At 32.5% G+C, this 12177-nt stretch overlaps 1 long non-coding RNA gene and 1 pseudogene across 1 annotated transcript; one reads left to right on the top strand and one right to left on the bottom strand.

Annotated features, from left to right (window-relative positions):
- Positions 1 to 2129: 2129 nt before the first annotated feature.
- Positions 2130 to 2820, top strand: LOC107634729 (uncharacterized). Its single transcript, XR_001619041.3, has 2 exons — positions 2130 to 2370; positions 2458 to 2820. It is a non-coding gene; the product is annotated as an uncharacterized LOC107634729 (long non-coding RNA).
- Positions 2821 to 10655: 7835 nt separating this feature from the next.
- LOC107633867 (zinc finger protein CONSTANS-LIKE 5-like) lies at positions 10656 to 11902 on the bottom strand (annotated as a pseudogene).
- Positions 11903 to 12177: the final 275 nt, after the last annotated feature.

Below are 12177 nucleotides of genomic sequence, written 5' to 3'. Positions count from 1 at the left end.
AGTCATCACTGGAACAGGGTATCAACTCAACGTAAATCCCAAAACCTACATTCACTATCTTTTTCAAATCTATCTCTTTCATAGCTTCCACATCTGTGAACAACGATGTGCGCCCTTTTACATCTTCATTAACCCAATCATATGACCAGTCCACTTTTCCCTTCTTCTCTTTCTCTCTCTCGAAACCCATTCTCAAAAACAAAAAACTCAAAAAGATGAAGAAAACAGAAGACACAAATACAAGAGAACTAGAGCATACCTCTTTTACTCATTTCTTTTCCAGCAACCTTCAACAAGCAATTTTAACCCAAATGAAATAATGGTTTAGGAAGAAACTATTTGAATTCCAATAAAGTTAAGCAAGGGTAACCACCACCGGTTAAGTTCCACACGTCTAACCTATCAATCAAACCACCTGGCATTGGAAATGACAAACCCTTTAATACCATCATTACTTATCTCTCTCTTAATTTAAAACAGTTACTTTTCCAAAATCAATTGTTCAATATTATTTTTAATAAACCATCTTGAACTGGGGGCTCTAAGGTTAATTCCAACGGCCGAGTTATGAACTCACTCAATGGCTGACTTATGATTCATTAAAAGCTCAACCTGCTTCATTAAAACGTACTCCTAGGCCAAGCTTGGGGGCTATGATACGACCGTTACAAATCCGATGTCATAACTCGGCATTATATACAATAACTCGGCATTATGCACCATAACTCGGCGTTATATGTTACAATCATACTCGATGGACTACATCCTGGAATAAAAACGTCCGACCAGACAATATCTCTTATTAAAACCTAATAACTACTCTTCAATTCAGACGATCAACAGAAACCGACCCTTTTTACCTCACCTATAAAAGTATGGCATCTTATCCTCAAGAGATATACTAAATTTACAATACTAACTTAAGCATCGGAGTGCCTTTTGCAGGTACACTCCTCCTTTGTTCATACTCTCCCAAGACGTGATATCTCTCTAGACACAAACTCGGATCTTTTAAGTCTATAACTCGACGTTGAAAGAAATAACTCGACATTGACTCTCAGATACCAAATTACGTCCAGATTACGTACACAAGAACATTTCTCAATAAGAATAATCGAATCCTAGCTACCATGTGAAGCAGGCCCTCTAATTTATACCAACTATTTATACTAATATAATTAAACCATCAACACTGACTTGTTAAATTGTCAACCTTCGTGTATACAGTTCTTAAATAGGAATTGCTTGAGCTACTTATCAATATTTAGCCCATATGATCGATGCAGCAAAATAATATTGTTGCACGCGGGTCACGGAGGACACTTGCCATGCTCATGTGACTGGTAGTGGAGTTCGGAGACGTCATATCCCTACCTCTTACAATATATGCCACCTTCAAATTGAAACTCTATTCTATATCTTGGCGGCTATAATTATATATTGAGCATATGATGATCTGATCTGTTTGATTTTTAATTATTAAGTGACCAGCACAACCTAATGACCAAAGTAAACAAGCTATGGTCAACTTAAAATATGTGAGACTATATATCATTTTAAATAGAAAAATGATAGATACTTAGTAAAGTTTATTATTTTTTATTAGTATTAGCCAGCAATGTTTAAAATATGAATTAAAAGTATGTTATTAAATTACTAAATTAAAGTAATTAGATTAATAATTAAAAATACAGACAAAAATAATAAATTCTATTAGTCTATAATTTTTTTAAAAATATTCTTCTACTATATACTAATATAACTAATACAAAAAAAGTTTTAAAATTTTAAGATAGTAACAAACTAAAAATACCTATGAATTGGTTTTGCTATATTTATTTAATAGAGTAAAATATCGTTTTTATCATCAATGTTTGGAGTAGGTCCTATTTTTATTCGATCTCTAATATTTAAATTATTATATTTGTATTTCTAATGTTTAAAAATAATTTTAATGTTATCCTGCCGTCAATTACACTAACAGAACAATGACAGATTTGACTACGTGGACATTAGTTTCCATCATGGCAAACCATCCCCTTGTTACCGTTAGGGAAAAAATGGATAAAAAAATAAATATATAATAACAATAAATTTTTTGAAAGGATAAAAAACTCTAAATTGCAAAATGTTCCCCTGATTCGATCTCTTCTCTGCATTCCATCTTCTCCTCCTCCTCTCTTGTTTTTGTCGTTGATTCCATGGCTTCACAGTAAGGCTCCCAAGGCACGAGCAGTAATAGCTCAAGGTTGAAGTTGCAACCAGGCCCGTCGAAGAAAAATATGTTATTATGGTCAGAGGTCCGTGCTTGCTACTTCATCCACTGTAGAGAATCTTAGATGTAGATTCTGGGACTGTGTCAACTATGGAGTAAGTACAAAATATTGTATTTCTGCTGATAGTTATAGCTTGAAGATAATTGTTTATGTGACTGGTTTGTGTTGTTTTTTGGATTAGATTGAGGAAGAACGTGGGTACTTTTGTGAGCTGAGCCAGAGGATGATCTAGAAATTGCAAAATTGAGAAGAAAAGTCACTACTTTGAAGAATAAATTGGCAACAAATTAATTGATGTTTATTTTTGCAGTATCAGTTGCTCTAGTAGGATGGACAGTTGCACTATTCTTACTATGTGAAAAGATGACTTTCTCTAGAAATTAGAGGTTTTTATTACAATGAAACTAGAGAATTTAAGATAGAAGAATATGATTATAATTTTGTTCTATATTTTGTTAATAGGTAGGAATCAACTTGGTTTAATTTGTAGTTCCTTATATCATCTAATTATGAATGAAATGCATACTTAAGTGCAATTATGTCTTTAATTTCTATTTTTGTAATACAGTAATTCCACAACTATTTTGGCTTGTAGATAAATATATGACAACTAACATTTCATCAAAAGAACATAACATAATATTTTGCTTAGTGAGCATAATGTTGCAATAATTCGATAACATAGTCATTTGATTAAGATTGTGGTATTAAAGGTCTTAGCCATATATACTAATATGACTAAAAGAGTATTTAAGATAATAGCTTCACAAAAAAAAAAAAAAAGAACTACATCAAAAAACACAGTTTGTGACTCAAAACAAAAAGCAAAAGTATCAACTAGTTTGCAACATAATGTAACTGAACTAGTAGTTTCACTACATTTTCTTCCATTCCCTTGCGTAGTTGTGCTTGTTGTGGCAACTCGTCAACTGCTATGTTTGTTCATTTTTCATCTTGCGACAATAAACATATCACTCACAGCCATCCATACAAGTCACCTTCACCCTGTGAAGATCAACCTTGCTGAACCGCAAACCTCGACCAATATGCACAGCATATGCAGTAGCACAATCCTTGAACTCCTCTATTGACATATACAGAGTTTTCACTTTCCATTTGCATTCACTCATGTTCTTCAAATTCTTGTGAATTGGATACTTTTTCCTTACCATGTTATCCTCGTCATCACTAAAAGGTACATCCAGGAAGTCTTCACTGTTATAACTCTCATTGTCGTTACCTAATTCCCCAACATTTTTCTCTTTTTCCTTTGTTGAAGCCTCTTCTTGTGAAGAATGTCTATTGGTCTGACTAGGAACAACTTCCCTTTCCTCTTCTCCTCTGAATGTTAACATTTATTAACCCTTCAGCACCTTCTCTATTATCATCACTGTCAGCAAATTCAATCTTCAAAGCACTATTGTCTAATTCATGCCTACCCTTTGATTCAGAACTCCATGAATCATCACTGCTAGAGTCTCCACCCTCCTCTTCATAGTCATCATCCTCAGATGTCTCACACCTTTCTTCTCCATCAGACTCAATAGACCTTACTTTCTCACATGATTCCTCAACCATTGTCTCGGCATGTGGCACTTCACTTGCTCAAGCATTGTCCTGCCCAAGTTCAAGCTAACATCATGGCCCTTATACACAACAACTGGACCAGGCCCAACTATCTTAGCTTTGTCCCCTTACATCTTGTTAGACTTCACTTGTCTTGTGAATAACATAAAGCTCAACCATCTCCTCCTTAACACCAATACTTGCCATATGTCGATTGCATCTTTGTCAGTTCTCATCATCTGCAGACCTTCTTCTGTCCCAACTTTACATGATTTATATTACATGGCAGCAATGTCCTTCTTCAAATAACCTTATTTGCAGACTATTTCAAACACCTTGATTAGACTCCACTCATCCTCATTACAATAGTCCACAATAGTACTCTCCCCACCCAAATATCTCAGAGGCCCTCCTTCAAACCCAAATCTCTTTTGATGAAAAACTTTGACACTAAAATAACTAATGTCTTTTGCCAAGTCCCTGTTAGATGTACTAACCATCATCAAAAAAACGAGAATAATTAGGCCACAATGTATAGGTGCAACAGTTCACACCCTAAAAAACCCAGCATCGTCAACAGATTCAAAGAAAAAAATTAGTCCTAATTAATCACCACACTAAATAAACCCTTTTCCCCAACAACCACATAAATATTACACTCACGATAACCCTATGTGTTACCATTTATCATAGTATGCATTATTAAGTACACAATAAACATGAAAGGTAGTTTGTACAAACTGTTACACTTTATTTGAATTTACTCTGCTGTGAAGACCTACACGCAGCAATACTCTCCTTCACAAACAAAATCGATCAACAATCTATCTTTAAAGTGCAAGCATTCATAGTGTTATAACTCGGAGAAAAATAGTGATAGGGTTCATAAGGCTCTGTAGAATGAAAAGTTACGCTCTTTTCTTTTTCCTTCTTAGTGATGTTTCATATAGATAAAGAAACATTAGGCGCGAACATTCCACACGTGTTAATACACTCATTTGGAGCAGAGAGAATTATTGTTCACGTAGGCATGCAACTCCGTCACTGTTCTGTTTGTGTAATTAGCGGCAGGATAACATTGAAGCCGTCTTTAAATGTTAGGGACACAAATAAGACAATTTAAACATTAGTAACATAAATAAAATTTATCTCAAACGTTGAAAACAAAAAGCGATACTTTACTCTATTTAATATTTACAAATTATTTGAAACGTAATTTTGTAATTCTATACCTATAATTATTAGAACTTAATTATTATAGCTTTTTCCCGCTATACGTACACTGTCTTATGAAAAGTATTATTTTTTATAAAATTGCTATTTATCCATTAAAATTAGTTACTAAAATTAGTTATTATATATTTATGTATAAATATGTTATAGTTTAATTTATTTTTAATATATTTTATATTTTAATGTATATTTTATTTTAGTAACTGATTTTAATAATTAATTTTAGTATATATTTAACATCGTTGTATTTTTTATTTTTTTTTTCTAAAAAAAATTTGAAGTTGATTAATTAAAATAATGTGCGTGATTCTTCTTTATTATTATGAGATTAGAAATATATATGATTTTGTCATTTTGTGATGGACCAATATTTTAACCACTTACCCTTCAGGCCTTCACCAAATCCCAGTTGGTACCTAGCTAGATCAATACTTAAATATATGTGCGAGTGTTTTTGCTTCGTCCTAAATTCGACTCCAGATTCCATAATTGGTAAGCCGGACTTTTTTTAATGGGAAAAGAGGACAAATTGACTTTATATGGGGAGTGAATTCTTTTTAGTAAAAAAAAATTAAATGATATTTAATGTAAGATTTTATCTTTTATTGTTTTTTTTTTATTTAATTTTAGTCTCACTTATAAAATAAAAAATGAAAGATCACATTTTATTCTTTCAAATGTTAAAAAAATAGAGATGATCCATTTTTTTTTATATGAGAATGGTCTAAGTGAAGTGGCTACTCAGTAGGCTTAGCTGTAGAATTATTATATGACCAACTTTACCATCATGCCCCTATGCATCAATTTTGGCTTTTATTGAAGACGCAATATATATGGCTTAACTTCATTTATTATTCCATGACATGCAAGACGACCAATAATTTTAATTCATTATTCAAGCAATAATATTGGGCGTCACAATATTGATACCATCATAATTATAAGGGAGATTATAGCGTACAGAGCTTATTTTGGTACAGAGATAAAGAGATTTTCGTTTTTTTAATAGATAAATGACACATGGCACTATTTTTCTTGTGAGGGAGCAACTGAGCTAAGGCTGTTTTAGGAATGAAGGGTGGCTGGCTTGTAATGTGATGGAGCTGCAACTATACAAAAGATTGGGTGAGGCTTAATGGGCTTGACAAAGGGCTCTTTGATATAAACAAAATATAAACAATGTTCTCATTAATATTAAAGAATACGGCATTAAAACTAATTGGAAGAAAATGTGAAAAATAAGTAACAACCAAACTAAGTAGAAAACAAAATAAACAATGGAAATGCATAAGTATATTTGAAATGGAATACATAGATTTGGTGAACAATAATCAACATTACTATTAATAACAACAACAAATTACATCTTAAAGTGATCCTTAAAACTTATAAATTGTACTGATTTAATTCTCGATTTACAAAAATTGTATTATTTATATCTTTGACATTATACAAAATTAGAATAAAATCCATACATTATGCAAACTCAAATAAATGATAGTAACAATTAATAATTATTTTAAAATAATTTTAAATACATAATTATGAATACAAGTAAAAAAATATTTTATGAAATAATAAAAATTTAATCACATAAAAATATACATTATAAATTTATAAAAATTTTAAGGCTCATAGTTATTTATATAATATCAAAGATTATTTTTACTAAAAATATTATATATACATTAAAAAAGTAATCATTATATATTTATGTAAATACTTGTACTGTTTCATTTTTAATATGTATTTTATAGGGATAAATACTGTTATGGTTCTTAAGGTTTATGGTCAAAATTAAATTCGTCTCCAACGTTATTTTGGATTTAAAATCGTCCTAACGTTATTTTTTTATATTAAAATAGTCCTTTTGACTTTTTATAGATAAAAGTAACCTCCACCACCACCACCTTTTTATCACAACCACCATCTTCCTTACTCCAACCAAATACCAATAATCAGATTCAAGAACACAATATTCAACGCCAACAATAACACATTATTCAAATTCAAAAACAACAACATCAAATTCAACATACAATAAAAAGAAAATCAGAAAAATAACAGAAGCAGAAGTAGAAGCAGAATCAGAAGCAGAAGCCAAAGCCAAAACAGAAGCAAAAGTCGAATCGAAAGCAGAAGCATAAGCAGAAGCAGAATTGGCGAGGTACAGCGGCAATGACGTGAAGTGGCGGCGAGGTCAGTAGCAGCAACACCACCACCACCATCACCTCCCCGAGGATGACGAGGAATACGAGGAAGGTGAGGGTCAGGTGCATTGCTGTGAGGGGGAGTCACGGTGATGGCGAGGGAGAGTCACAACGCTGCAAGGGCGACGGTGAATCGCGACGCTACAAGGGCGACGGTGAATCGCGGTGCTGCAAGGGCAACAGTGAGTCGCGATCGCGACGGCCAGGCACGGTGAGGCTTCCTTGTCTTTAAGTCTCTGCTTCTCTTTCTCTCTCTTCTGAAGATGTCAATGAGAAAAAGGGGTGATGAACACCCCCTCATCTTCCCTTCCCCTCTTCCTCCCCCCGGCGTTCTTTCCTTTTTTTAATTTATATTTTTTATTAGGAGTAATTTAATAATAAAATTAAAATTTTTATTAAAATTGATGATTTTAATACCAAAAATAATATTGAGGATGATTTTAAATCCAAAATAATGTTGGGGACGAATTTGATTTTTATCTTGTCATGTTGTCTTCTTGGAGTATCACATGTTTTCTCATTTTTTCTCCTTTGGGTATATTCCTCCCACTCAGTCTCCTTTCTTCACTAACCCCAATGTTGACCTTTTTCCTAGTGATGATTCTACATGTTCTATCTCGGGTCATCCTCTACAGCCTCCTGCTCTTCCGCCATCTCCATCTCCCGATGATTCCAGACCGAATGGCGATCCCACTCCTACCGTCATGCCTCCTCCTCTCACTCGTTCTTCTAGGGTAAAGAATCCACCTCCTCATCTTCTTGTTCATTATTGCTTTTCTACTATTCTTCATCAACATGAACCTAAGTCATTTAGAGAAGTCTCAACAAATCCAAATTGGCAACAAGCAATGCAGGAAGAAATACAGGCACTTGAAAAAGCACACACTTTGAATTTGGTTGATCCTCCTTCTAATTAGGAAGTTGTGGACAGTAGATGGGTATACAAGATCAAGACTCGCTCCGATGGCTCTATTGACCGTTATAAGGCACGCTTGGTTGTTCAAGGTTGTACGCAAGAGTATGGTATTGACTATGAAGAGACTTTTGCTCCTGTTGCTCGTCTCACATCTGTTAGAGCTCTTCTTGCCATTACTACGGTAAAAAATGGGTATAAAACGAATATATTTGGGTGTAAAATGAAGATATTTGGGTGTATTTTTATTCTGATGAGTTCTGCATAATTCAGAACTCTTCCTCTTCCTCCTCTTCATAATTTTTTTGGGAGGAAAAAATCAAACAAAGAAGAAAAAAATACATAATGTTGCAAAATCAAAAGAAGAAGGAGGAGAAACACGACGATGAAGATGAAACACGCGAAGAAAAAGGAGGAGAAACACAAAGAAGGAGGAGAAGAAGAAGGAAGAAGAGGAGGAGGAGGAGAAACGCGAAGAAAAATGACAGTTGTGGTTTTCATCAAGGAAGAAGAAGAAGAGTCGTTCATAATGGTGAGTAGCGCGCTTTGGAAACAGGAAGTGGTTAAGTAACGTGCGTGTATTTATTCTTAAATGTGGGAATTTAATGCGCGTGTGTTTTGTTAGATTTGTGCCAACTTGTAAGATTTATAAACAAAAAAAGCTTGTATGTGTAGTATACCTGTAAAACAAATTACTTTTGTTAAAGACAAATAAAAATGGATTTATTGAAGAGCATCACACTGTATATAGAAGCCAATTTAACCCTAAGAGAATAAATATTTTTTTCTTTTAACTGTTATCGATATATATATATATATATATATATATATATATATATATATATATATATATATATATATATATATATATATATATATATATATATATATAAACTCTTTTAATATTGTATCTAAATTATATACTCAAGGTAAGCAACTCTAAAAGTGACAATCTAGCCTAAAAATAATAACAATCCTTTATTATTATTTATTAACTCTAAAAGTGACAATCTAGCCTAAAAATAATAACGATCCTTTATTATTACTTATTAATAGTAATTGAGTATATGAATAACCTTATAAATAGAATTAATTAAATTTTAACTGAAAACAACTTATACTCATAAGAAGTGTTAAATATATAATATTATATATTAATATAAAATCACATAAAAATGATTTATTATTATTATTATTATTATTATTATTATTATTATTATTATTATTATTCTAGATAATATATGATATGACCATGACTATTTAAGATTTTATAATTTATTTAATAATAATTAAAGAAAAATAAATATTTTATTTAATATTTGGATCCTGAATTCAATCGCTCAAAGAAAGTAATAAGATACTCATAGATAGAATGTTACATAATTTAAAATATAAAATCCTTTATATAACTGATCAGCCAAGCTAAGCCAACCTTTTAACAAGTTATGGGTTAGCAGCTTTGATTCTTATAAAAAGATAACAGAAACACGTGTCTCAAAATTAGTATACGAAAAAAAATATCTGTATATTAGCTCTGTACCGTAGTGTTACCCTAATTATAATAGAAAATATTTAGTAACTAAAACAAATTAATAAAAAATTTAAAATTTATTTTATTTAATATTTATTAATTATTAATGTTAAATAAGATCAATTTTAACTATTTTTTATTTGATTTTCTTAACATTAGCATATTATAACCGTATTTTACTTCACGAATCCTTTTGTTAAATAGCCTCCTCTATTACTCCTTTTTAGATTGAACCTCGACTTTTTCTTTTTTGTAATTTTATATATCTTTTAATTCTGAGCAAGAAAGTTTTAATATCACTTAATTCTATCTAACAAATTAAATATTTGTATTTTTGGTAAAAAAATATTATTACAGGTGATTTTGACCGGAAAAAAATTGTTTGGTTTTGAATATTTTTTTTATCGTTGGTTCAATAAGAAATAATATTGATCCCACACTCATGACAAATAAATTTCTATAATAGTTTTTGAAATTTATGGGATTATTTAATTTGATTTTCGAAGTTCTAATTTTTTTATAATAGTCTCCTAAATTGAATTTTGGACACCATAATGATTCTTGAACTCATCTCTGATGAATATTTTATAAAATTTATGGGATTATTTAATTTGATTTTCGAAGTTCTAATTTTTTATAATAGTCTCCTAAATTGAATTTTGGACACCATAATGATTATTGAACTCATCTCTGATGATGATTCAGCGATTCAGTACTAATGTGACTATCATGTGCCATACTAGACCCACTTTGGTCCCTCATTGACCCCACACCTTACTCCTACGCCATCCTCCTTTCTTTCCCCTCCCTCTTCATCACACTTTGCTCTTCTTGTCATCTCTCTCCCCTCTCCTCTCATCCTTAACTCTCTCCATCCTTCTCTCCCTCTCCTTCGACATACCTTACCTTATTTTTCGCTACCTCTCCTACACCCTCTCATCCCTCGCCTCACGGTCCATCCCCATCCCGCACAGCTGCATAGGTTTGTCGCCACTTTTTACCAATCCCATCCCACTCGAATCGGAGCAGTTCTGGCTGAATGAATACGATATATTTGAGACGGTGTTCTCATCTGGCACCACTTTTACATCAAATGAAGATAAAAAAATCTATTGTGCATAATAGGGGTTTACGCGGATCAGATCGGATTTGATATGACCAAAATTTTGATCCGATCCGCATTAAAATCATCGGATCGGATCCAATATCCGCATTTTTTAAGGTTGGATCCGATCCGCTCATTTGCGGATCGGATTGGATATCGAATATATCTACAAAACACAAAAATATTTTTGAAAGCTTATTTTTATTAAAAAAATATCAATAAAATTTATTTTTTCTATTCTTTTAAATATGATTACTCTTAAAATAAATAATATTAAACATATTTTTCTTAAATAATAAATTAAAATAATACAACATATATGATAATTATTAATTGAAATAAAACATAAAAAGAATATTTACTTATTTATTTCTTTATTTTTGCGGACACGCGGATATGCGGATACCAACACAAAATTCGCAATCCGATCCAATTCGATTCGATCTGAAAGCCTTGCGGATCGGATCCATATCCACAATTTTCGGATCGAATTCGAATAAACACCGCGGATATGCGGATCGGATCCGATTCATGAACACCCCTACTGCATAACAAAATTTAAATTGCAACCAGCAAAATTCAAATTTTTCTCTACAATTTTACGATGAGCTTGTTATATTTGAGTACTTACGCTTTGGCTAATAGACTGTGATGCATAGTTGAAGGAGGAAAGCTTTGATATACAAAAATCGATGTCCAAGCAACTACATTTGGCATGGTGATTCATCATGGGACCGAGTTTGGATTGAATTGGAATAATGATGTCGTTTTTGGCACTGTTGTTTTGGAAGGAGTTGGAGTAATTGAAATCAAGGAAGGAATCAATTTCTGAGAAGAACATCTCCCTTGATTTCATGTCTAGGGCGTTCATGAACTTTAATTTGAGCCGTAGTTTGGGTTAGAGATGAGTCAGGCGGCGTCATCATTAGGAAATCTGTCGGAGAGAATGCCATTGTTGGCGGCGTCAGTTGGGATAACAAAGCTGAAGGAGGTGGCAGAGACTTTGACAATGGAGTCGGCAAAGTTAAAGAAGGACTTGACGGAAACACGCTCGTAGCGGTGGGCGAAGGAAAGGAGAGGAGGGTGGTGGAGGAGAAGAAAAGGAGGAGTGTGGGATCAAAGTGGGTCTAACCTAACATATGATAGTGACATTAGTACTGAGTCGCTGAGTCATCACCGGAAATGAGATCAGGGACCATCATGGTGTCCGAAGTTCAATCTAAAAGAACACTATAGTAAAATTAAAATTTCAAAAATCAAATTAAATAATTTTGTAAATTTCAAGAACTATTATGAAACTTTACTTGAATCATGACTAACATACAGTGGTACGCCAATACGAG

Source organism: Arachis ipaensis, chromosome B3 (genome assembly GCF_059453495.1).
Source record: "Arachis ipaensis isolate K30076 ecotype BB chromosome B3, ASM5945349v1, whole genome shotgun sequence".
Lineage (NCBI taxonomy): Eukaryota > Viridiplantae > Streptophyta > Magnoliopsida > Fabales > Fabaceae > Arachis > Arachis ipaensis.
The sequence above is the reverse complement of the archived record's forward strand: the minus strand, read 5'-3'. Positions and strand labels throughout refer to the sequence as shown.